Raw genomic sequence first — 26689 nt, forward strand, 5'->3', positions numbered from 1 at the left:
AGTAGCTGTAGTGGTCACAAAAAGAAACCATTTGATCCGTCAACTGTGGCTCGCTATTGAAGAATTATATGCCACGTGTTCTGTTGGTTTCTTGCTGTTACTTGCATTTACATGCATGCATACCAACTAGTCTTATTACTGTATTGTACTAAGTACAATAAATACACTGAGACAACTGCTTCAGTTAATACAACTTTACTATTACATTTTCCTTTCAGATCTACAAGCATGCAACACAGATGCTGTCAGCTCTCTATGGCAAATTCTCAAGCTTGTTTATACACACTCATATTTATACCAAAAAGTTTGATATTTTTTCTCAGTCTGATGTATTACAAGCTTCCTTTGTATAACACTTTTCTTTGTTCTTCTAATTTATGATTTGTCCTTGATTCTTTTAAGTTCGGTGGTCCAAGGAAACTCAGTCTTGCATTATCTGAAATGTGGTGTTCCAGCACTATCTGAAACCTGATGTTCCAACTTTATCTTGCTTGATGTTACATTTCTTTACTTTGTTGAGGTCCTTCCAGCTGCCATCTACGCAGTTATTTTTTTACAGACTTTGTTTCTCAATAATATATTCCTTTACATGGATGCCAATATTTAATTAAGCTATATATTCTTGCCAGCACACTTACTTTTTTCTGCATTTTATACTATTCCTAAATTAGCCCTTTATATTTCACATCATTTTTGCAGCTTTTTTATTCAAGCTAATAATCATGCTAGCAACAGTTTTGAAAAGACAGTGTATACTATTATTCTTTCAGTAAAGCATTTGACGCAATACCCCACTTGGGCATTGTTGACAAACTCAAGAGGTTAGGTACAAACCTGTATGTCACCCAGGTGATTGCCAACTGCTTCACAGACAGGAACCAGGAAGTTAGAACTGGTGAGTTCACCTCTAAAAAAAGGCCAGTCACAAGTGGAGTCCCTTGGGGATCAGTTCTTGGACCACTCCTTTTTGGCATTTACTTTTCAAAAGTCAAGGCCAATGTCAGTTGTCTCTGGCTGACTAAATTTGCAGATGACTGCAAATTAGAAGCTATCAATGAATCTCACACTGACACAAATGTTCTCCTGGAGGGATTGACACAGGCAAACAACTGGTGTCAGAGCCATGGACTAAAACTAAATGCCAAGAAATGCTCAATAGTAACCTTTGGGAAGTCATCCATTCCTGGTTACTATCATATTAACAACACACCCCTTAAAGTTGACCCAGTAGTCAGAGGCTTAGGGACACACACAGATAGTAATCCAACCTTTGACCATCATGTGTCTACAGTCTTGAGGAAATCATTCTATATTGCGCAACTTATAAACAAAGGTATGGCATCTAAATCCAAGGAAGTTATTGTTCCACTGTATTCGGCATTCATCAGACCTATCATTGAGTACAATGCCCCCTTTGTTATGCACCTAACTAGGCATATCCAACAACTGGAACATCCACAGAGGTACCTCACTAACAGAATACAGGGCATAAGTAAAATGTCTTATGCAGACTGCCTCAAGGCCCTATCCTTGTATTCTGTCTCCTACGGGCTTTTGAAGGGAGATCTATGCCTGGCATACAAGGCATTGTCAGACCCCACTCTGATGGGCCTCCTGCATATCCACAAAACAAACATCACCAGAATTACCTGTTCTAAAGTAAACATTGCCTGTGATATAAATCAGTCCTACTGGAAAGATAGGTATGTATCCCAGAGATTATCGCATCTATGGAACAGGCTCCCCATCCACGTGAAGCAGAGTTCCTCCGTAACCCAATTCAAATGCAACTCGGACAATTGGATGGGAAACCAGAAATTCATCCCTGGTTTGGCACCTATGTCTCTAATGGACACAAGTAACCTGTAAATGGTTCGTCTCCCAAACCCCTGCTTACACTTATCAAGGGTGTCAGAACGTGTCAGATTTCGGATGCATGGCTACGGTTAAAAAGGTTGTTAGCCTAGTAAACACCTATGAACCTATAAATATATCACAACTAAAGTTAACAAGTTCTACACCTAGGATATTACCCAAGTTAACTCCAACCAAGCCTGAACAACCCAATGAGCTGTGTGTGAAACCAGCAGATAAAGCGATACAAATAAAAAACAAGCATATTATGTCAAACATAGCAACATTCCTATAAAGCCAAACAGAGCAAAATTATTCATTCATCTTGATTTTACGTCAAATATCACCAGTTAGACTTGCACAAAGACATCATGAAGTATAACTACATTCACAAAATAAACTGCTTTGAGAAGATATCAAAGATTTGCCATAGGAGAAAGTTAATTTACAGAGATCTTTAAAATCATCCTAAAGTGAGTAATACAGAGAATGCCAAACAAAGATTAATAATTTTAACAAAGACATAAACTATAGATAGAAAAGAAAAAAAAAACATGACTGGACTCAGAGGGCATACATAAAGGCCTAAACAACATATCCTACATGGACCAACTCAAAGTCCTGTCACTGTACTCAGTATCCTACAGACTGCTAAAAGGTAACTTGTGTCTGGCATACAAAGCATCCTCTGACACATTACTGACAGACTTACTGCATATCAAGTCAAATGACATCAGAAATACTTGGTCTAGGGATCTAAACCTCTTCTGCAACATCAACAGAATGGTTTGAAGGGACAGGTACATTTTGCAGAGTATACTGCTGTTATGAAACAGACTCCCCATCTAATTAAAATACAGTTTATCCCTGTCCATTATCAAGCACAACCTAGATTTATGGATGGGGAAATAGAAAATTTACCCCAGAACTGCCCCATGTACTAATGGACAGATGCAGCTCCTATATATTTTATCCCATGAATGAGTCCCCCCAAATTATATATGGTATGATCCTAGTTATTCTCTTTAGGGTGTGTGTGTGTGTCTTTCGGCTTTTCCCTGTTAGGGGTTGCCACAGCAGAACTCCGGTCTGCTAATGATTGGCAGTAGAGTTTTACGTGCTGGCTTGCCGGGCCTAACGCACAACCTTCAATGAAGGAACGCCCATTCACACATGTCATCACACAGTAGACGCTCTGAGAATCGAACGGGCAATGTCTAACTGTGAGGCGATAATGCTACTGCAGCACCACCACCGCAGTACAGTTATTCTCTTTAGGGGCAATATATAGGTATCAACCATAGGATAGGCAAGACTGATCTATATTTATTTATTTTACATTTGTTAACTGAGAAAGTCCATCTGGACATGTGCCCTTTTTCAGTGGAGGCCCACGGAGAAAAGCTCCACAAAAATTATACAGTAAAGTGTTTTGTTACAGCAGATTTAGAAAAGACAAAAGTAATTACACCTCTAATACATTACAAAATGAATAGTTATACAGGAGACTGAACAGGAAAAATTTCTGTGTAAGACTATTTGCAACAGTGATGAAACATATGAGTGAGATACATTCTGAGGGGTTGTACTTAAGTTCATTATGATAAGTTATTAAGAAAGGAAGTATAGATAAGATCAAACAGGTAATAGATAGAGGGGAAGTTAAGATTTATGTTTGAGGGAATGTACTAAGGGAGTGGTAAGGAGTCTAGCCTGGGCTGTGGCAGGTACATAGCCAAGAGTTTGTAAGGTGGGTTTTTAGGAGTTTTTTAAACTGTTTAGGTGAGGAGGTATTCATAAGTGGACTGGGTAGCCCACTGGGTATAATCAAATGGGATATGTTACTTTGAGCACAAAAAGGGAAAATGGCCTGGAAGGGCAGCTAACCTAGTAGTTAAACCATGAACCTATAAGGCTAACAGAGAGAGAACAGTCATGGAATAAAAATAAACACAAAGCTAGCAGGTCAGTATTACAGTTCTGTAGCTTTACCTTCTCTGAGAAAGGCACGTTACCAAAACCAGCAGAGGTTAAGACACTGTGTAGCATAACGTCACCTGTAAATGCTAAGCTAGAAGTCTTTGAAATGGGAAATTACATTGTATGTTTAATTAAGGATTTCAACAGAAATACATAACCAGTAAGATTAGTGAAATAAAAAAAAAATTTTAAAAAGAATGTAGAACAGCAAATCAGAATATCGCCTACTTAGAGGTGATCTTTGCTTGACTTACAAAGCCATGTCGGGCCCAGCTCTGTTAGAAATGCTACATCTAAAGAAATCCTAATCCCTCCGCACTACACGGTCCAGAGACCTCAACCTCATTACCACGGTCAACAGAACATGCAGGGGAGACAGGTTCATAACCCAGAGACTGCCTGTGCTCTGGAATTACTTCCCATACATGTCAAGCAGAGCACCTCACTGGCCCTCTTCATGAGAAATCTTGATGAGTGGATGGGAAACAGAAAATTCACCCCAGGGATAACTCCAGTGGCTCTACTCGACATAGGCACTGGGAACTAAGGTCAGGTGGCACTATGCCAGGGTAATCCCATGGCTAGGCTTGTAAAGGCCCCAGGGCCATTAGCCTAGTACACACCTATGAAGTATGGGTTTACGGATGATGATGTGTTTCTTTGACTCAGACTTGTAAAACGAGTACTGACACTGATGCAAATACTGTTGAGGGCCACATTAAAGTAAAAGCAGACAGACAATGGCAAAAATCACACAGATTAGATATGGAGAAATGGTGTTCAGAAAAAGAAATGTGTGGGTGTGTGATCACTTTCACATATATTTGTATGGAAAATTGTTCATCCTGAAAACATCATAAAACAGTGGATTTTATTTTCAGCAAATCAAAATAAAATCCTGATTAACAAACAGAAGCTTGGGTGCAAGAACTGCTACTTTTTTCACTTCACAGTTCACTAAATAGACAGCAAACAAATTGTTGCCTAACTGACAGCAATGGATAGCATAGGAAGAAAGAACATCTTGAAGAAAGCCCACTGTGGGTCCCAAAAGTATAATCGTTAGAAGAAACAGAGTGAAACAGATTCCAGTCATATGCAGAAAATGAAATGGTCTTCTGAACTGAGTAGATCACACAACAAAGAAATACAGGACCCAGACTTAGAAATTATAAAGAAACATAAAATTGTAAACAGGATATTATAGGCAGTGACAAAACGTATCTTAGAGTCAGTAGAATATTATCCCAGACGTATTGCACACGAGTAAAATTGCTCACGAACAATACGTTGGAACTGTGAGGGAGGCAAAAATACAGTTGCCAGCAATGGACATCATACCAAAAAAAAAGGTTGTACAATAAGCAAATAAAACCCTGCCAAAATTGAGAAGGTTTATTTTCAGATGTCAGAGTTGCATATGTCATCTTAGTCAAATATCAACATAGGTTTTATAAGCTTTTTAATGGCACTGAATATCTGCTGGCTCTGGGTGATAAGTATTTAAATTTTACATTTGCTAAAAGTAATAGATCAACATTAGCTATGCAGTTGTCCCTGCACTTGGCAAGTTAATCTCAACCTTTAATATACAAAACACCATTCAGTCTGTCCACCAATTAGTAGTTTCAAGTTTGAACAATTCTGCAAAACAACTGAGAATAAACTAGAGAAAAGTGACATCTCTATGAGTGGAGAGAAATGAAAGAGGTCAAGAGGTTCTTGGCTTATGCCTGAAAGCTAAGAGCACTGCTATTGAAAGGTGCATCATGGACATAAAATAGTTTCTGCAGTGCTAAGGGGACATGTGTGTTGTACATCCTGTGACTGGAGCAGTTCCAGTCAACCTGATATTGAGGTAAACTTAAAAAAAAAAAAAAAGATAGTTTCTGTAGTGCAAACATTTCACAGGGAGACTATTAAAACTAGAAAAACAACAAAGGAAGACAAATAAAAGAACTATAAGTGACTGGCAACGGAGCAGAGCTTAGCAGAAGGTCATTCTTGCTGACATATGCTTAGCAAGGGGACTGTGTTTTTAATTACTTTTCTGAGCCTTTTGTTGCTCAGGGCATGAAAGGATTTATGTTACTATCTGAAATTATAGATAAACAATAATGCGAGACTATTCATTTCTAAAACCCTTTCATAAACATCTACAAAATACAAGTGTAACATCTAATTCTGCTTAGGACTACTCACCTGAAACAAAGATTAAAAACGGAAAATCCTTTAATTAAAAATATTGCAATAATGCCTATCAGGAGAGTTTGAAAATCTGCATATTTAAAAGATTACACATTATTATGGTGTGCATTATGAAGAGTTATACAGACACGTCTTCCATCGTAACGGTATTGTTTGGAGTACAAACGGTAACTCTGTACACTGTATTCTAGGTCACTTTCCATCGTAACGGTATTGTTTGGAGTACAAACGGTAACTCTGTACACTGTATTCTAGGTCACTTTCCATCGTAACGGTATTGTTTGGAGTACAAACGGTAATTCTGTACACTGTATTCTAGGCTACCATTTTCTTTTTTTTTTTTTTCTTTTTGTAGTTTCAAGATCTTAAAAAATGTTTTACAACATTAAAGAATGAGATAAGCAGTACTGATCCATTTAAGGTTCCAATAAAGCAAAACTGACAGGGGGTGCACTGTGACACACTGGGATGTAGCCCTGGTTATGACTCACATGACCAATGTTTAGTTAACGACACAATCTCTGGAGAAGTCAGGATGGATGGGCAGAAGTTAGCGGTCAGTGTATGCTTCCCCATCCTGGGGGAAAGGAAACCTCTCTGGCTTGATATCGGAGTGACACCTACTGGGAACAGTGGGCATTGAACTCACAGGTATGATTTGCTGAGCACTTGCTGTCTGTGGTACGCAATGACACCAAACAGGTGGTACCACATGGAGCATAAGGAAACCACTTTGGGGGTCGCTCGAAAGAAAAAGGTAGGTCACTCTGCTGAGTCCTGTGGCTGGCTCACTACCGAGCACCTAACTCTTACCATGGGGGAGGGGGTAAATGGGCTGATGAGGCTCCCTGGACAGAAAAGAACAGGTCACAATGATCTCACCTAATCCAGGGATGCCCGACCCTCCCACCTGATGAAACCAATGAGCTGAATGGGTGAAAGCAGAGGAGCCAAATCAGCAGGTCCCAGGATGAGAGTACATGAGGAATGGGGGGAAAATGATGGGGGTGCAAAATGAGCAAGCTAATGTATAAAATTACTGCCACTAGATATCCGATTTACACTTTCACTTAAAGCAGCCAATTCATTGTGCTTTCTCGAGACTACTAGTAAGTACATATACAACACTGTGATCTCTGCCACAAAAATAAAAAGCTATATGCAGAAGTGCTCCTTACCATGCATGACATCCTAGTAACCTCATTGCGAGATTGGTTAAAATATAGTCTAATTCCATTGTCGGAATAACATTTAAAGTGTGCATTTAAAACGTACTTCAGAAATAGTTGGGAACAGAGTTGTTGCAGAATATAAATGTATTATTAACTACTGATTTACATAAAAATGTGTACAGTTTGAGTTATAAATTGGTATTAAATCATTTTGCATACATATATACAATTAATTGTCATGCGTTTTGTACAGTATGGAGATACACTGGCCCAGGGCTGTAATAAGCTCCTACTTCCCTTACTACTATGTATCTGTTCTCCTGACTTATTCTTTGTATCCATAATGCCACCTGGGGTCGAATAAAGATAAACCTACAGGCTTGACCAAAATGTTCTGGATCAGTCTTTCAGGAGAAAAACAGAAAAAAATATCCTTCCTGCTGGCTTCTACAGTTTCTATTCAATAACTATGTTTTCCATTTTACTGTTTCTTTTTTGTCCCTATCTAGATCATATCTGTAGTGCCTGACAGAGGAGTAAATAAGACAGAAACACAGATGCGTGCTATAACCTCCTACTGCTACATATTCAAGCTAAGAAGAAAAATGTTATGCGACATATAACTTCCTGTGGCAAGCTCGTCAACATTAAAGTATATACTTCATATATAACCTCTTTTTATAAACTATGTATGCACATATATAAACACACACACACAAGCTCGTCAACATTAAAGTATATACTTCATATATAACCTCTTTTTATAAATTATGTATGCACATATATAAACACACACAGACAAGCTCGTCAACATTAAAGTATATACTTCATATATAACCTCTTTTTATAAAGTATGTATGCACATATATAAAAACACACACACACACACACAAAAAAAAAAACACAAATACTATACATGGGACCACATGTATTACTTTACTTTGATAAATTAAAAATTAACCTTAATTATTATGTGTGCATGTCAAGGGATATTTCCATGAAATTTAAAGTCTTTTTTGCTTTAGTTCTGGAGCAGTCCATATACTTCGGTTCAATGGTTGCTGCAGTCCATATACTTTGGTTCATTGGTTGCTGCAGTCCATATACTTTGGTTCATTGGTTGCTGCAGTCCATATACTTATATATATTTTTTTCATTGATGTTCATATCTCAAGTATTTAACAGGATTATTTTTTATTTTATTTCCATTTGTTAACTGTGCAGATAAGCTGGTCCAAATACACTTTCCAGACAGGGCTCAGATTAAAAGGCAAGAACAAAGGTTACCAAAGGAATCACAAACTCAAGTAATAGCAGATATGAGTCTCATACCTCTCAACTGTACAGATTTTTGCAGAATGTCCAGATTTTTCATCCATTTTTCATAAAATTGTGATTTTCTGGCAAATTAGTGGCAAATCATTAAAGACTGAAGTCAGAAAATAAGGACAGACAATTGAGTTTCAGAATTCATACCCTTCAGAAAATTCATGATAATGCAAAACCTGTTATTCTGTCAACTTTCTAAGTTTGTAAGAGCAATATTTACTTGTCTCTATTTTTGGGCCTTTGTCCCACTTTTATTTATGGCTTTGTCCAGATTTGCTGCTCTAAGAGGTTGAGCGGCATGGATATGAGAATGCTAATAAAGGTAATGTAACATGGCTATCTGACTGGACATCTGGTATTTTGAGTATGGTTCTAGCTCTACTGCATCTCTACACACAAATAATGGCTTTACAAGCCCGTCTCTCTACAGCTCCTGGCCATCACAATTTTCAAAGTCTATTCTGTTGCTGAAAGACTGAGCATAACACCTCAGCTTGCTCTTCCTTCAATATGTTTGACTTGACCACATCGGTCTAGTAGGAAATACCTGCAGACTTATTCTGTACAGCTTTTCTTCATCCTCCCATGAACTCAGTTTCTTTAAAATGCAACAAATCTGTGACATCTCTGCTCCACAGATAGACAGACAGGAATCAAGAACATTAGCATCTTCCTTTTGTTTGATTACATATTCACATATCTACATTACTTGCTTTGTCTGGGTCAGTTTTTCTGGCCACAATCGCTGTATTTCTTATTATTTCTTTGCACTAGTATTTTCTTCTATCCTCTTTGGAACCATTATTTTGTCAGCTTCAGACATTAAAACCATGAACAAACCAATTTTCCTTGAATGAAAACTAAGCCTGAATTTCCTCTCTTACTGATAGATTTTCTCAGGCCATACTTCGATGTAGCGTCTTTCAGTAACGCCTTTCTAGTTAGTGTCAGTATACCACTGAAACTATTAATATTTCAGCTATCAATAACTGCAGAATTAATCATCTTCACTTAATCTTCCAGCAATTCTAAATGCTTCCCAGATATAAACAATAAAGTCAACATATCCCACCATGTTTACTTCCTTGGCTAGCCTTTAATTTAATTTCATGTTATACTTCAGCAGATTACGTAATGTTCCCTGTACTTTCAGAGGAGATTTGTACAAAGACATTTTGTACCCAAGTAACTTGCTTTAAATTCTATAAAACATTAATTAAGAATCATAAAATGGAAAGCTGGCACACGGTCTCTCATGCACAATATACTAAATACAGGGATTCACATGCATTTCATTTTCTTAATCCATTATGCAGATGTGCAAGACTTTTCCTAAGAATGCAGAATGTAGCACAAGTCCTTAGAATATCATTAGATCAGAGGTAAACTCTGTATATATATTTTACTACACAAACCATCATTTCCATCAGTGCAAACACATCATTATATAATATCTTGTGCTGAAAAGGGTAATGTGATGCAGACAAAAATAAAGGTTGAGCTGCACTGAATTCTGCAAGCACAGAATACCTATCCTACATACATACATAGTGTACCTGAATGTCCAAACTTAATTCTTGGATAAGTTTTAGCAAGAGTAATCACAGAGATCTGCATAACAGATACACAAATGCACTGCCATTTTATTGTCATAATCTGGCATTCTGAACATTCTGCAGTAAAGAGTTAACCAGACTATGTGTGGCCCATGTATGTGCACAAATACATACTACACGCATGCCCCTATAATATGAGCACCAAAAAGAGCCAGCTAAGCTACAGTCTTCACTGTGTAAATATTTGAAGCCTACTGTAGTAAAGGCCAATGGTATATATGCAAAGGACCACTTAAGGACATACTAGACTTTCAGCTACATAACTTCTGAATACCCATGTAGCTGTTTAAGTCTTTACTGGTACATTCAGGTTAATAAAGACAAATTCCATTAACTGTCGACATGTAGTGTTTTGCCCTTTTTGGAGCTCATCAGTGCACCATAAGTGGACTGTTTGGCTATAATTTGGAAAAGCAGGGATTAAAACTCCTCCCAATACTTGTAAATGTTAAGTTAGTTAATATCGTAAATAACATCTATACCCAAGGTTAAAAGGTCACAGACGTACAATGCAGCAATGGTCAAGGATTCATTTGTACCAAGTTGTAATTACATCTGTAGCAAAAAAAAAAAAAAAAAACACAATTATTAAAAAAAATAAATATATAAAGAGGCTTTAGATTTTATGCCATAGCTCAGGCTGGATTATCTCGACACTAAAGTGATAAAGTCAGACTCAGCGCTGGGTTGAATTTAAATTCCTGTGGACAGAATTGCCATCTTAGCTGCATTTTGTATCTGTGTCATAATATAATTCCTGGATTTTTTTATGATATCTCAAAGAAAAAGTGAAATATGTTTTTTTTTTACGCATATGTACCACATTCAAGAGTTTATTAACCTTTCATTGTCGCAGTCTGATAATTTGCATTATACTCATTTTCACAAGGGGTATCTGATTTGACATTATATTGTAAGAAATGTATACAAAAAAAAAAAAATGTTTGTACTTGTAACAGTCCATGCTTTAAGCTCTATGGTCTGACGCAACCAAAGTGGCGGAGTCAGAAACAGCAGTGAACTTCATTTAAATCCTTGACTTTTAGGTTCTTCATGTACAAAATGCACCTATCATAATTCCTTGAAATTGTTATTACCTTTCAAATGGGGACTGACAAGTAGACTTTTATAATTAGATTCAGCATCCTTTCATAGTCACATTTTGTATTACACTTCCTTTCCATTAGAAGTGCTTAGCATAAGCAATGCAGCATTGGTGCTGGAAATATTCTTTGCAATGTTGTCACTGAATCAGATGTAAAAATATTGTGCATTTCACCAGAAAAAGCAATATTTTGTGTGACAACAAAGCTGGCAGACAAAAATCAATGAATCAAGTGGGACAGCTTGGTGACATCTGATTCAACACTGAACTGCACTCTTAATGGTAGAAAAACAGTTGTGCATTTTAACTGAATATCTCTACATCATTCCAAAAAGTTTTATAAATGATGTCCCAAAGGGGGATAGATACATGTCCTTTTCAACATTAGTACCAAATGTTGGGTTTCACGTGTGTTTCATCCCCATAGTGTGACATATTGCATTATATATGTACATCTAGAGGAAACCATGTAGGACTTCTGCTTAGAATGAGGTATGCAGTAAAGGTCTAAAATTAGGATCATAGGAAGTTACTAGGCTAATGGCCCTAGGGTCCTTACAAGTCTAGACAAGTTCCTCCCTTATTCTCACGATCAGCACCCAAAGCCCGTGTCCAAGAGGGACACAAGTGGAACCCCAGGAGTGAATTTACAATCGTCCAGACTGTGTTTGAGGAGGGCCAATGAGGTGCTCTATTTGACATGAAGTGGAAGTATGTTCCAAAGGTCTGGTAATCTCTGGGAGACAAATATGTCCCTCTAGCAGGTCCTATTAATGTCATATACCAGGGTAGGGTCTTTAGAGCGCGTAACCAGTGCATCATTTGACTTGCAGATATGCAGCATTTCCAATAAAGCAGGGTCAGAGACTGCCTTACATACAAGGTAAAGATCGCCTCAGAGTAGTCTGTATGAAACAGAATAAAATGACAGTGAGCTCAGGCGATCCACATAGGACAGATGCTGAAGACTTCGAATTTTCCTTGTGAGGAACCTTTGTAGTCTCTCCAATTGCTGCAGGTGCTTGGAAATGTACATACCAAAAGGGGTGTTGCACTCAATTATTGGCCTGATGAGGGAAGAGTAGAGGTCTGACCGTGTGGATGGAGGTGTAACCCGGTAAGGCTGGGGTGCTCTCCACAGCGTTGAACCAGGTCTCTGCGACTGCACAAATATCTGCATCTTTTATGGTGAGCACTGCTTCCAGTGAGTGCAGTTTCATGTTAAAATTCATAGCTTTTAGCAGCATAAACTTGAGGTTGTTTTCAGATGAAAATTTTATGTCAGGAATTTTGTCCTCGAGACACTGCCTAAAAAAAGGCACTATGGGGGTGGCAAGAGCCTTAGCCAGTAGCCAAAATCCCAGGGGTGACAGATGAAGACCATCTCTGGCAAAGCATCAAGGTCTGTCGATCATGTCATCCCAGGCTGACAGATAATGGATCCCCTTAGAATAATACCAGAAACTAAGGCAATTATTGAAGTCAATCATTTTCTATTTGTAGTGAGGCATCATCCTTGAAGGTAAAATGCTGCTCAAGGCTAAGGACATACCTGCATGAGACACACAATCCAAGAGCTCAGTCCTGTCTCTCTTCATATAGTTCAGAGAGGTACGTCTCAAGTCATTCACACCAACATGGACTATGACGGAGCCATAACAGTACCTGTTGTTGATAGACTTGAGTGCATGTGTGATGTGGTGAATCCTGGAATCTGACAGACAGCCGGCTGTGACCTTTTCCTTATCCATCCTGGTGTGAGGGACATCTGTGCTTCTCACGATGGAATCACCTACGACTAATATGTTTGGTTTTGTGTTTTGCCTTAAGGCCTTGGCAGGTGAGACACTGGTGCATTAGCTACCAGTAGTCAAAATCCCAGGGAAATATAGAACTAACTCAAAAAACAAGCCACCCTGGTGGAATTACATCCTCAATTGGCTATATAACAGGAGGAAAATAATCATGTAAAAATTAGGAGGTGCAGCACCCAGCAGGATAAAAGCACCCTCAAACTAAACAAACAACTCAGAGAATAAATAAGGTCTACCAAAGCCAAATTTGAGGTAAGTTTAGACTCCCAGGCCAAGGACAACCACAAAGCATTCTTTAGTTATGCCCGCAACCTCAAAGGCAATACACAATTTTGTGCAGAGCTCATTGTAAATGGAGCGACCTATATTGAGCCAGAAGATATAGCAAACCTCCTGGCTGATAAATTCAGCTCCAACTTTACTCCTCTCTCCTCCTCAACTTTCCCTCAGGAATCATCAAATATAACTCCCCCTACTATCACTAGGGAACAGGTCCTTGATGCTTTCTTTAAGACAAAGAACATTGCATCAATGGGCCAAGACAATATCCCAGGATGCCTTCTAAATAGCATGAAATATGACCTATCAGGGTCTCTGGAATTACTATTTAACTGTAGCCTCCAAAACAGGCTTCGTGCCTCATGAATGGAGAAAGGCAACAGTCATCCCTCTGCACAAAGGTGGGCCATCTACAGACCCATACGTCTCATTAGTCTTATATGCAAAGCCATGGAAAAAAATTATCATGGATATGATCAATAGAAATATGGTAAACCTCCAGACACTAGAACCAACCCAGTTTGGTTTAGTCAAGGGCAGATCATGTCTACTCAACCTGGTGGATTTCTTTAAGAAGGTCACCAAAGCAACAGATGAGGGCAAAATTGTTCACACGGCCTACCTTGACCTGGCCAAGCATTTGACACAATACCCCACTCGGACATTGTTGACAAACCGAAGAGATTAGGTACAAACCTGTATGTCACCCAGTGGACAGCCAACTGCCTCACAGACAGAACCCAGGAAGTTAGAATTGGGCATGTTAGAGGCCAGTCACAAGTGGAGTCCCTCAGGGCTCAGTCCCTAGACCGCTCCTTTTTGGCATTTGCTTCTCAGAAGTCAAGGCCAATGTCAGTGGTCTCTGGCTGACTACATTTGCAGATGATTGCAAATTAGGAGCCGTCATTGAATCTCACATTGACACAAATGTTCTTCAGGAGGGGCTGGCACAGAAACAACTGGTGCCAGAGCCATGTACTAAAACTAAATGCCAAGAAATGCATAATAGTATACTTTGGGAAGTCATCCATCCCTATATTGACAACAAACCCCTCAGAGTTCACCCAGTAGTCAGGGACTTGGAGATACACAGAGAGCAATCTAGTCTTTGATCACCATGTGTCTACAGTGGTGAGGAAATCATTCTATATTTCGCCTCTTATAAACAAAGGTATGGCACCTAGGTCCAAGAACATCACTGTTCCATTGTATTCAGAATTCATCAGACCTATTATTGAGTACAATGCCTCCTATCATCGAGTACAATTCCCCCCTTTGGTACGTACCTAACCAGGCATATCAAACAACTGGAATGTCCACAGAGGTTCCTCACTACAAGAATACAGGGCATAAATAATGTGTCCTACACAGACCACCTGCAGGCCCTATCCCTGTATTCTGTCTCCTACAGGCTTTTGAGGGGAGATCTATGCCCGGCATACAGGGCATTGTCAGAACCCACTCTGATGAACCTCCTGCATTATCCACAAAACAAACAACACCAGAATTACTCATTCTAAAGACTTAAACCTTGCCTGTGATATAAATAGGACCTGCTGCAGAGATAGGTATGTATCGCAGAGACTACCCAGCCTATGAAACAGGCACCCCATCCATGTAAAGCAGAGTTCCTCCCTAACCCAATTCAAATGCAACTTGGACAGGAAACTAGAAATTCATCCCTGGTTTGGCACCTATGTCTCTAATGGAGACAGGTAAACTCTCCCAGGCCCATGCTTACACATATCAGGGATATCAGAACTTATCAGAGATTTGGGATTCATGGCTAGGCTAAAAAGACCCTTGTGGTCATTACCCTGGTAAACACCTATGAATCTATGAACCTACTGTGTTTTGTAGAGGAAATATTATGTGTAGCGTGCTTGTGTTTGTGAAGTCTCTGGTGTTTAGGCATGTTTCTGGTCAGGACCTCTGCATATGTAGGACCTCTGCATATGTAGGTATGTGTGATGTGGGTTTGGGTTGAGTAGGAGGTGAGATGTGCATGCTGGCAACCCAGTCATTGTCATATGAAGCCATTAAAAATAAGATTCCTAACTAAGTTCTTTGAACAGAAATTAATAATTAATTAATTGGGGAGACACCCCCCACTAAAATTATGGCTGCCCCTATCAGATTTAGACTCCAGTACTTTATCTGAAGATAAGGCTGTTTAAGTGTCCTTACACTTGGAAACATTAACTTAGTACATTCTGTAGCTGACGGCCACAAAATATTTTTTTCTGAGACCTTTGTTGTAACATTTCAAATTATTTCATTGATATATAGCATTGTATGACTTTACCACCAATATTCCTATGCAGCCATTTTTTTTAATTTGGTTCACAAAATCAAACACATTTGAGGCTTCTAAACTCAATATATCTGTATTATATAATTTGTTTATTCTTATGAAATTGACAGAAGACATCACAATCTTTTGGTAGAAAAGTAAATATTCATATTTCTTTTGTACTTATAGAAATGTTCATATTTGCAATCCTGCTGCCTGCTTTCCTGACAAACAAAGGGGTATAAAGACTTTAATTTGTAGGCAGTATTAAACCGCATCAGAAAAAAATAAAACAACTTCATCTGTATGACAGTTAAACTGAAAACACAAATGTAATTTTCATCTCTTTCCAGACTAACAAATGTAAAAGCCATTAAAAAATACATAGCACTGTTGAAACTTCATACCTAAAAGGAAATGTACTTTATTATAAAAGTATTATTTTATTATTTTAATTCATTACAGCCCAGTGACGTTTCCAGGCAATTCTGCAGTTACATCCTACTGATACTCTAGGCATCAAATATTGCTTGCTCATATTAGCACAGTTTTGGAATTATTAATGCAATATCCAAAACATTAGGAGATTTCATCTTAAAGCTGTCATGACAGTAAACATGACTGTATTGAAATTTGACCTCTGTCTGATGTAGCTAAAGAGACATTCAATATTATTTGTATACCATTTCTTCATATTGCAATAATTTTGATATTTCTCTGAATATCTCAACAAACAAGTGACAGACTGAACTGCTTAGCCTCATATGAAAGCTCACAGCTGTATGAAGAAAATGATGTTGGCAGTGTGTGCACTCACGTGTGTGTTGCTTGAACGGTTACGAAGATATGTTAAACTGTTTATACAACACTACAAAATTAATATTTACTCTGTTTATTGGGGCTTAAGGTTCTAGAGATATGAACATTTGATTGAACTGTGAGGTGATAAATTCTTTTTTTATTTTTAAAGGCTTAGACCACACCCACTGGAAGTTAGATTATAAACTGTAAAGAGCTCTCCAGGAGGGAAGGAGTTAATATGTTTTAAAATTATTTTAAAATTAAAATTCAGTTGTAATTGCTCTTCCACCTTTGTGGATAGGAAGACAAAATTAGGATATTTTACAGGTAATAAAACCAGAAATACTTCCTAAAGATTGCATGATAAAATGTTTGGTTTGAAGATACAGCCATCTCTTTACTGGGACAAAAAATTTTCCAAAAATGGTCAGCAGTTTTGGGGCTGTCTGCTAGGAAATGGTGAGATGCAAAGGGGTTAAAGCATGAGCCGTATAATTCAAACATGGCGCTCTGACTTTGCAACTGCTTTTATTTAACTTGAAACTATGGTATTCCTTTTATTTAATCAGATGTATCAGCACCTGTCATGCTGGTTGTGTCTCTTACACACACACACACACATCTATCATTTAAGTTTATAGCTCCTTCCAAATCTTCATCTTCTTTTGGGCAACTTCTGTTGCTAATGAAATACTAACTATGAGCCAAGGAATTTGTTTGTGTCTCGTACTGAAAAGTAAAACAACACTTAGCATTTGGCATTCTTGAGATTACTTCAAAAGAAACCAAAGGATAATGCTCTCATTTCATCCTGGTATATAGATCTTGCAAATTTACACAAATACAAGTCATGCCTTTCTTCACAATGGTAATCATACTATTCACCCACTCCATCAGCTCTAAATTTCTTAAAAAACATCTATGGTTCTTTAGCTCTTGCTTAACTGTACTCCTTAGAGCTATCTGTACTATTCTAGCAGCATGTATTCCTGGCATACCATCAATATTTGTTTTGTGATATTCTTATAGCAAGCTTCATAAACCTCTAAACAAATCATTTTATTCATACAGGATATCAGACAAGAAGTGTTACTGTTAGAAGACTATAGAAGAGGGAACAGATGCACAAAAATAGTAAGAAAGATAGATGTGATAAAAGCAATGCACAGTGTTATAATGGATCAGGATTTATCATGCACTATCACAAATAAACTAAAAGGCTCAGCACAGGTGGAAAAACTTAGAAGATATGCAGATAAATATAAAGGAAAAGTACAATATAAGCAATTTATTGATGACCCAAAAAGGTTTCAATGAGAATTGGGAAACAAGGTAAAAGAAATTGAAAGACCGCCAAAAAAAAGAAGAAATGGATACATTTTGGAGAAGTATCTATGAAGATCCTGTGGAACATAACAGAGATGCTAAATGAACAGAAGACTTCAAAAAAAGAATAAGAACTTTAAATGTACAGGATATGAAATGGGTTGAAGTAACAGCCAGAGAGACTGAAACAAAAGTTAAGAAAAGCCACTAATTGGAAAACCCCAAGCCCAGATGCAGTACCTAACTTCTGCTTAAAATTATTAACATCTTTGCACAAAGATTTAGCCATGAGTAAGAGCTATTTATAAGCACACCCCGAAGAGACACCAACCTGGCTAACAACAGGAAGAACAATGCTCCTACTTAAGAGTGAGCCTGCAAGCTGCCTTAAAAAATTTAGACCAATAACTTGCCTTCCAGCGACATATAAACTATACACGGGAATTAATGCTGACAGAGTTTATAGTCATTTAGAAGAAAACTCAATTATGGCAGTAGGAACAAAAGGGCAATAAAAGAAAGTCATATGGAACAAAGCATCATTTGTTGTTAAATAAAGTCATAGCAGAGAACTGTAAAAAGGGGAAGAACCTAAGTATGGCATGGATTGACTACAAAGAGCATCTGATAGTATCCCACATTCATGGATAAAAAAAAAAAAAAAGAAAAAAAAAAGTCCTTAAAAATGTGTAAGATACACCCTGCACTGATCGACTACATTACAGTGACCATGAAACAGTGCCAGACCACTTTGCAATTAAGTCACGATAAAGGATAAATTATTATCTCAGGGATAAAAATTCAAAGGGAGATATTCTAGGGTGACTCTCTGTTACCATTGCTATTCTGCCTTGCGCTTAACCAATTATGCCGTTTACATAACAGTTTAGGCCATGGCTATAATTTGGCTCCTAAAAAACAACAAAGCGTAAAGACTTCTCATCTTCTCTTTGTCAATGATTTAAAACTGTATAGCTCATCAGATGAGAAATTGAAAGCACAACTGCAGGTTGTCAAAACTTTTTTCAGATGATATAAGAATGTTATTTGGTCTTGATAAATGTGCAAAGGCAACCTTTAAAGCAGGAAAACTGCAGCACCAAGAAAACATCAGTTTGGGACAAGAATGTAATATAAAAGAACTTGAGCAAGAGGGAGTGTATAAATATTTGGGAATTGATGAAGGATCAACAATAAACCATGAACAAACGCAAATAAAACTTAGTGAAGAATACTTTTAATCCTAAAAACAGAGTTGACATCTAGGAAGAAAATCCAAGCTACAAACCAATTTCCTCTTCCTGTCCTAACTTACCATTTTGGAGTGACTGGCCCCAAAACACGTTCGATAGATTAGAGAGGAAAACAAGAAGGATGCTTCATGCTCACTCCAAATGATTTATAAAAATCAGTGTATACCAAGATTTTATATTCCCTGTTCCGAAGGAGGGATGGGCCTCCTTGAAATTGATTACATGTATAGATCTGCAATTGTGAGACTCCACACATATCTGTTGACCTCACAAGACCCAAGCATTGTGAAAGTTTTGAAACCCGAGTAGACTAAATCTAAGATGACTTCTCTGCTTAATCTAGCAGAAGCATATCGCCATCAAGCAGGAATGGAAATCAAACCAGAAGTGGATAAAAACCAGGCAGCAACTGAATGTGCCAAAAAACAAAAGAGAGTATAAGGTGAAGGACCAGAGGAGAAGACAAGCAATGGGGGAAATGCATAACTATAGTTGTAAGTATAGAAAACTTCTGGAAGAACCTCATGTTGATCAGGGAAGAATGCAAGAATGGTTAAGAGGCGGCAAATTCAAACCAAGAGATGAAAGGTTAATATTGGCGGCCCATGATAGTGGGCTACGTACACGCTGGTTTACAAAGTCCATTGAACATGTGGGAGAAACAGATAAATGTAGGTTTTGTAAAACCAAATTGGAAACAGTCGCACACCTCATTGCTGGCTGCAACATACTAATGGCAGAAGGACTGTATACTGAAAGGCATAATAATGTGGCAAGGCTGTTGCACTGGTGATTGTGCAAACATTATGGTACTGAAGTGGCTGAAAAACACTGGAAACATAAGCCACAAAGCATCGTAGAAAATGATGAAGTTTATATCACATGGGATCACCCATTATCAACACTTCAAAAGACAAATGCTAGAAAACCAGACAAAGTAGTCCATGAAAAGTAGCACTGATTGTTGAAATCGCCACACCCAGCGTACAGGGAGACACAAAGTCATAGAATATCAGGATCTGCAGTTAGAAACGAGAGCAATGGGGAAGAAAAGGATACCCAGACAGTTCCAATAGTAGTAGGAGCAAAGGGTCTTATAAAAAATAATCTATGTACAATCATATTTAGATACGTTATCAATCCATATAACCCCGTGGGAACTGCAGAAGGAGTCATTACTGGGAACACTGTGGATGCTGTGAAGAGCCTTTTTGGCTAACATCAAAGAATGAAACAATACTAATTTCATGAACTTTAATTGTACTTTAACTTAGGAATGGGGTCCATTTCAGTCAAGGGATTAGAAACCCAAAAGATTTGGACAAACTAAAAAACAATATCTGTATTCTAGCTTTTCACTGTATCTGAAATGACTCTGTGGCAATGTGAAGGTTCACATGCACAAATGAGTTTCACGGTGTAAATTTGCTTTACCATTCCTAGCTTCACACAATCCTTGCAACCCAAACCATTAGGGACATTTTCTTTCTTTAATGCAATTGTTGAAAAGAATATCGTGCTCCTTATTTTTAAATTCATGTCTGCAGTTTCTGATGCACTGGTTCAAGTCAGTGGCCAAAAAAAAAAGTTAACAGTATGCAAACAATTCTTTCTTCAGTACTTTCTAAGAAGTGTTACATCCTGTACCTATGTCTAATTTGAATAAATCATTCTGTTCATTAATTCTCAGTATCTATTGCTAACAGTCTGCCACAATGTCTCCGTGCTTATTTTGCATTTTCAGATTTTGCAGTACAAGTTTTCAAAAATCTCATGTTTGCGTTCAACAACATACTATACTTCTATGTAATGTTTGAGAGAAAGATTGAGTAGATAAGTGATACATAATTTCGGTATGGTTTGTGATGTAAAATGCTTGCAACTAGGATTGTGTCGGTGTGGTTTGTTTTCATTTATATAAATGTATGATTCCCTATGTAGTAAGTGATGATTTAATGAAGATGTTTCTTGTTTAAAATAAGGCATGAATTGAATAGTTTATGTAATATTGCTTAGATTATATGATATACAGCAATATATGTGAAGTATAATGTTTATTATGTTAATATAGTTCAATTACTTTTATATGAATGTAAATTTGCCTATATCACAAGTGATAATTCAATAAAGGTGTTTAAAAAAAAAAGAAAACAACATACACATACTTGTTTTTGTTTTAGCACATCTTTACTAGATGCTGTTTCTAGCTCAATTCCGAAAGGCTGGTTAAATGCTGTGCAACACCTACTTCAAGTTTAAGATAAAATGATGCCTCCTCTTGTCCAGCCTCCTTTTTAAACCCACTTGGCTTTCTTTATTAAGATCCATTATTATTACAACGTGTCCTACTTTATCTCCCATTTTTGAATGCTTATTTAACTCATCGTCTGTTTTATTACAACGTGTCCTACTTTATCTCCCGTTTTTGAATGCTTATTTAACTCATCGTCTGTTTTATTACAACGTGTCCTACTTTATCTCCCGTTTTTGAATGCTTATTTAACTCATCGTCTGTTTTATTACAACGTGTCCTACTTTATCTCCCGTTTCTGAATGCTTACTTAACTTGTCTGTTTTATTACAATGTCCTACTTTATCTCCCGTTTCTGAATGCTTATTTAACTCCTCGTCTGTTTTATGCTCATACGTTTCTCTATTTATCTATGTAGTGGTGACTTCACTTGCTGTGCACACATACACAATATTTGATTGTCAAGCTGGTTTTGCTCAAAGCTTGCTTCATACCATTACTTTTTATACCACAATTTATTTTGCCTCTTATTAACCAATAGTGCAGCTGACCAAACACAGAGACTTTGTCTGTCTTCTTCAATTCTTTAACATAAAAATATCTAGGACTGCTATATGACCCTGTGCTAAAGTAAATAAATACGTAACAAATAGTAAATTCTTTCTAGAATAACAGACATTGTTTAACTTCTATTTAAGTGCAAAAGGGTAATAGTGAGGTGGAGTTCAGGGAAGAGTTAAGAAAGGCACTGGGTGGCAGTGAAGAGTTACCAAATAACTGGGTTACTACAGCAGAGCTAGTAAGGGAGATGGCTAGAAAGGTGCTTGGTATGACATCTGGACAGAGGAAGGATGACAAGGAGACATGGTGGTGGAATGAGGAAGTACAGGAGAGTATACAGAGAAAGAGGTTGGCAAAGAAGAAGTGGGATTGTCATCCCGTGTGAAGAGTTGTATGAAAGGTTGGAAACATACTTTTACAAGCGAGGAGAGTGTGTTGAGCAGATGGAAAGATTACTTTGAGGGGTTGATGAATGAAGAGAATGAGAGGGAGAGAAGGTTGGATGATGTGAGGACAGTGAATCATGAAGTGCAATGGATTAGCAAGGAGGAAGTAAGGATAGCTATGAAGAGGGTGAAGAATGGAAAGGCTGTTGGTCCAGATGACATACCTGTGGAAGCATGGAGGTGTTTAGGTGAAATGGCAGCAGAGTTTTTAACCAGATTGTTTAATGAAATTTTGGAAAGTGAGAGGATGCCTGATGAATGGAGAAAAAGTGTTTTGGTAGCGATTTTTAAGAATAAGGGTGATCTGCAGAGCTGTAGTAACTACAGAGGGATTAAATTGATCAGTCACAGCATGAAGTTATGGGAAAGAGTAGTGGAAAGTGAGAGGCTGCCTGATGAATAGAGAAAAAGTGTTTTGGTACCAATTTTTAAGAATAAGGGTGATGTGCAGAGCTGTAGTAACTACAGAGGGATTAAATTGATTAGTCACAGCATGAGGTTATGGAAAAGAGTAGTGGAAGCTAGGTTAAGAAGGGACGTGATAATCAATGATCAGCAGTATGGTGTCATGAGCACTACAGATGCGATGTTTGCTCTGAGAGTGTAGATGGAGAAGTACAGAGAAGGTCAGAAGGAGTTTCATTGTGTTTTTTGTAGACTTAGAGAAAGCATATGACAGGGTGCCTAGAGAGGAGTTGTGGTATTGTATAAGGAAGTCGGGAGTGTCAGAAAAGTATGTAAGAGTGGTACAGGATATGTACAAGGGTAGTGTGACAGCGGCGAGGTCTGCATTGGGAGTGACAGATGCGTTTAAGTTGAAGGTGGGATTACATCAAGGATCAGCTCTGAGTCCTTTCTTATTTGCAAAGATGATGGACAGGTTGACAGATGAGATCAGACAGGAGTCCCCGTGGACTTTGATGTTTGCAGATGACATTGTGATCTGTAGTGAGAGTAGGAAACAGGTGGAGGAGACCCTGGAGAGATGGAGATATGCTCTAGAGAGAAGAGGAATGAAGGTCAGCAGGACTAAGACAGAATATGTGTGCGTGAATGAGAGGGAGGATAGAGGAATGGTGAGGATGCAGGGAGTAGAGGTGGCGAAGGTGGATGAGTTTAAATACTTGGCATCAATAGTTCAGAGTAACAGTGAGTGTGGAAGAGAGGTGAAAAAGAGAGTACAAGCAGGATGGAGTGGGTGGAGAAGAGTGTCAGGAGTGATTTGTGACAGATGAGTACCTGTAAGAATGACAGGGAACGTCTACAAGAGGGTAGTGAGACCAGCTATGTTATATGGGTTGGAGACAGTGGCATTGACAAAGGCAGGAGTTAGAGCTGGATGTGGCAGAGTTAAAGATGTTAAGATTTGCACTGGGTGTGACGAGGGTGAACAGGATTAGGAATAAGTATATTAGAGGGTCAGCCCAGGTTGGAAGGTTTGGAGACAAAGTCAGAGAGGCAAGATTACGTTAGTTTGGACATGTGCTGAGGAGGGATGCTGAGTACATTGGGGAAAAAGATGCTAAGGATGAAGCTACCAGGTAGCAGGAAAAGAAGAAGGCCTAAGATAAGGTTTATGGATGTGGTGAGAGAGGACATGCAGGTGGTTGGTGTGACACAGCAAGATGCAGAGGACAGGAAGAAATGGAAACAGGTGATCCGCTGTGGCGACCCCCAACAGGAACAGTCGAAAGAAGATGATGATTAAGTGCTACTGTTCTTCCTCTTCAAGAAGATTAATTCTTTTATGGCTTTTTCCCCATCTAGCACATAGGAATGTTGCAAAATCTAGACATTGTGGGCTTTACAACAAAGCTATTCACAGTGATGAATAAATCAAATTTATGAATTCAAAGATTTTTGTTTTCAGTCAAGCTTCTTTTCAGCATGAGAATTCCATGGGTGTTCAGCTGAGCCACATCTTCCACTATTACTTATACTTGTGTTAATTTTATATCAAACTGTTACTGCATACCATAATTCTTTATTGAATTTTCATGCTATATGTTGGGGGTATCTTTCAAAAATACTTTGTCTCGTTAAACTTTTTAAAAGTCAACTAAAAAAGGGAAGTCAGTTCTAGCCACTTGTGCCATGATGCCAATAAGACGCAGAATACTTTTTCCAGACTACTACGGGAACATGAAGGAGTTAAAAATCTTTCACAGAATAACACAACATGCAAGCAAGGAACAATGCAAGCCCACACCCTCAACCCTTCAGATCACAAACTGTGACTGCTTCTTGTACTAGCGGAAATGTGCTTTCCAAAAAATGTTTAATCAAACTGTTTTGGATGGATCTTTAAAAAATAAAGGATAGGCTTGGATTGCTAGATATCAGCTACATACATATGGAGGATTTAGCATTCACTGGAAATCTAATTTTCTTAAGGGGGGGGGGGTCATATAATTATCTCCTCTCCGACTGCCATGTACCGAAATCCACAAAGCAGAACAAATGATTTTTGTCTTTGATTCACTCTTCTGCTGACCAGTAAAAATTATTTTTGTCTTTGGTTCACTCTTCTGCTGACCAGTACAAATGATTTTTTCTTTGGCTCACTCTTCTGCTGACTAGTATAAATGATTTTTGTTTCACTCTTCTGCTGACCAGTACAAATGATTTTTTTCTTTGGTTCACTCTTCTGCGGACCAGTACAAATTATTTTTTCTTTGGTTCACTCTTCTGCTGACCATCAGATTTCTCCTTGCCTATTCCACGGATCATTTTATTTCCCCTGGTCCCTAGAGGGGGCAAGAATCAAATAAACTAGGAGTGGGGACACCACCCATGCAGAGGAATATGGGGGTTCAACTCATCTGTTGTTGGCCCACTGCACTTGGTCATCAGTGTCCAAGGGTATGATATGCAATGGACATTTTTTGATGGCCTTTCACATTTCCTTATGTGACATGATAAAATGGCCATGCCTCACTTGTAAATAAACATGTTCAAGTGATCCAGGACCTAAACTGAGAGCATGACCCCACCACTCTTACTAGAGACAGCAGAGCAGTCTATGCCTCTTCAGTTTGCTCCCCACATGCCAGCACAAGCAGGAGTCAGGACTTTATCCTTCCATGTCCTTCCATAGAGTGGAACTGCCTAGTACAACTGTAGAATGGACATGCCTGGTTCCATGCCTGAATGAATTGTCCATTTTATAGCATTTATTTACTTATTTATTTCCATGTGTTTACTAGGACAGTCTGACTGTGCATAAGGTTCCTTTTCAGCAGAGGCCTGGGGAGTAAAGCTCCACACAAAATATATTCAGTTTACAAGAGATTACTGTAAAAAGGGAATACACGTCTAATAAAAAATTACAAACAGCTACCAGCTTATGATTAGACAACAAAAAGTGGATGTTACAGCAAATAAGTAGCAATTATGTATAGCCTGTGTTGCGGTCAAGAGATAAACAAATAATTTTGGTGCTTCGCTCAAGAGAAGGCACTCTTGTCATTTACCATTTTTCATTCATTGAATCCTGAACAAAGTACAGGAAACATAACTGGCCTCAGCGGTACAAGTGTAAAGTGTAGGAAGAAATATAAATGTTGTACAGATAAGCATGAGACAGCCATAAGCAAGGTGGTGGTGTATCTTGGATGCCAGCCAACCAAGAACAAACTTACTCAAAATATATCAACTGAATCTGATAGTCCACTTGCAAGAAGTCCTTCTACAACGTGGCTAGTCTTAGTTGGAGAGTAAGCCCCAAGCATAAAAGAACAATTTCAAGTGCACTACGATGAAGATCTACAACTCGTCAGTGCCCACACGAGGTTGGGATAGGCTGTAAGACTGCACAGATTTATATAAGAGTACTGTCAGTTTCAAACACCTCAGGGCTGCCACACTCACATGCTCACTTGATGTGTTAGGTGACAGGACAGGGGTTCTTTCAAAACTGCATCCTGCTTACCACCATGCTTTCCTGTGGCTCCTTTCAGCCACAACTGCAATGCATATGTTATGTGATAACGGACATGATCCTTAATCTGGAGCAGCATTCATGGAGAATCTGCCGAGTACTGCAGAAGACAAAAATAGAAAGTGCATTCTGTGGGAAATTCTGCTTAACAGTGAAGGTGGTGGGACACAAGGGTGTCAGACTGTCAAATCACGGAAGGGTTCAAAAGTGCATGAGATGGAGGAGAAGACAATGAATGCGCTTCTGTGGGTGTGCGCATGAATGCGAATGCTGGGGAAAACCATCTACCCAAGGGTCAATGGCCTTCTTCTATTGCCTGTATTTACTGTTTTTCTTATGAAATCTCGATAAGTGACAGAACAGTTACAATAAGAATGAGTACAGTAATTAAAAAAATGAAATGAACACCACCACTGCAACTCTTCATTTCCTGTAGGACAACTATATCACTTATTATGACA

At 38.3% G+C, this 26689-nt stretch overlaps 1 protein-coding gene across 2 annotated transcripts in view; it reads right to left on the bottom strand.

Moving 5' to 3' along the window:
• Positions 1-26689, bottom strand: part of RBCK1 (RANBP2-type and C3HC4-type zinc finger containing 1) — a 348371-nt gene that overhangs the window by 307414 nt on the left and 14268 nt on the right. The window lies entirely within an intron of this gene.

The sequence above is a fragment of the Protopterus annectens genome, chromosome 12.part0, assembly GCF_019279795.1.
Source record: "Protopterus annectens isolate FY-2018-M chromosome 12.part0, PAN1.0, whole genome shotgun sequence".
In the NCBI taxonomy this organism is placed as follows: domain Eukaryota; kingdom Metazoa; phylum Chordata; order Ceratodontiformes; family Protopteridae; genus Protopterus; species Protopterus annectens.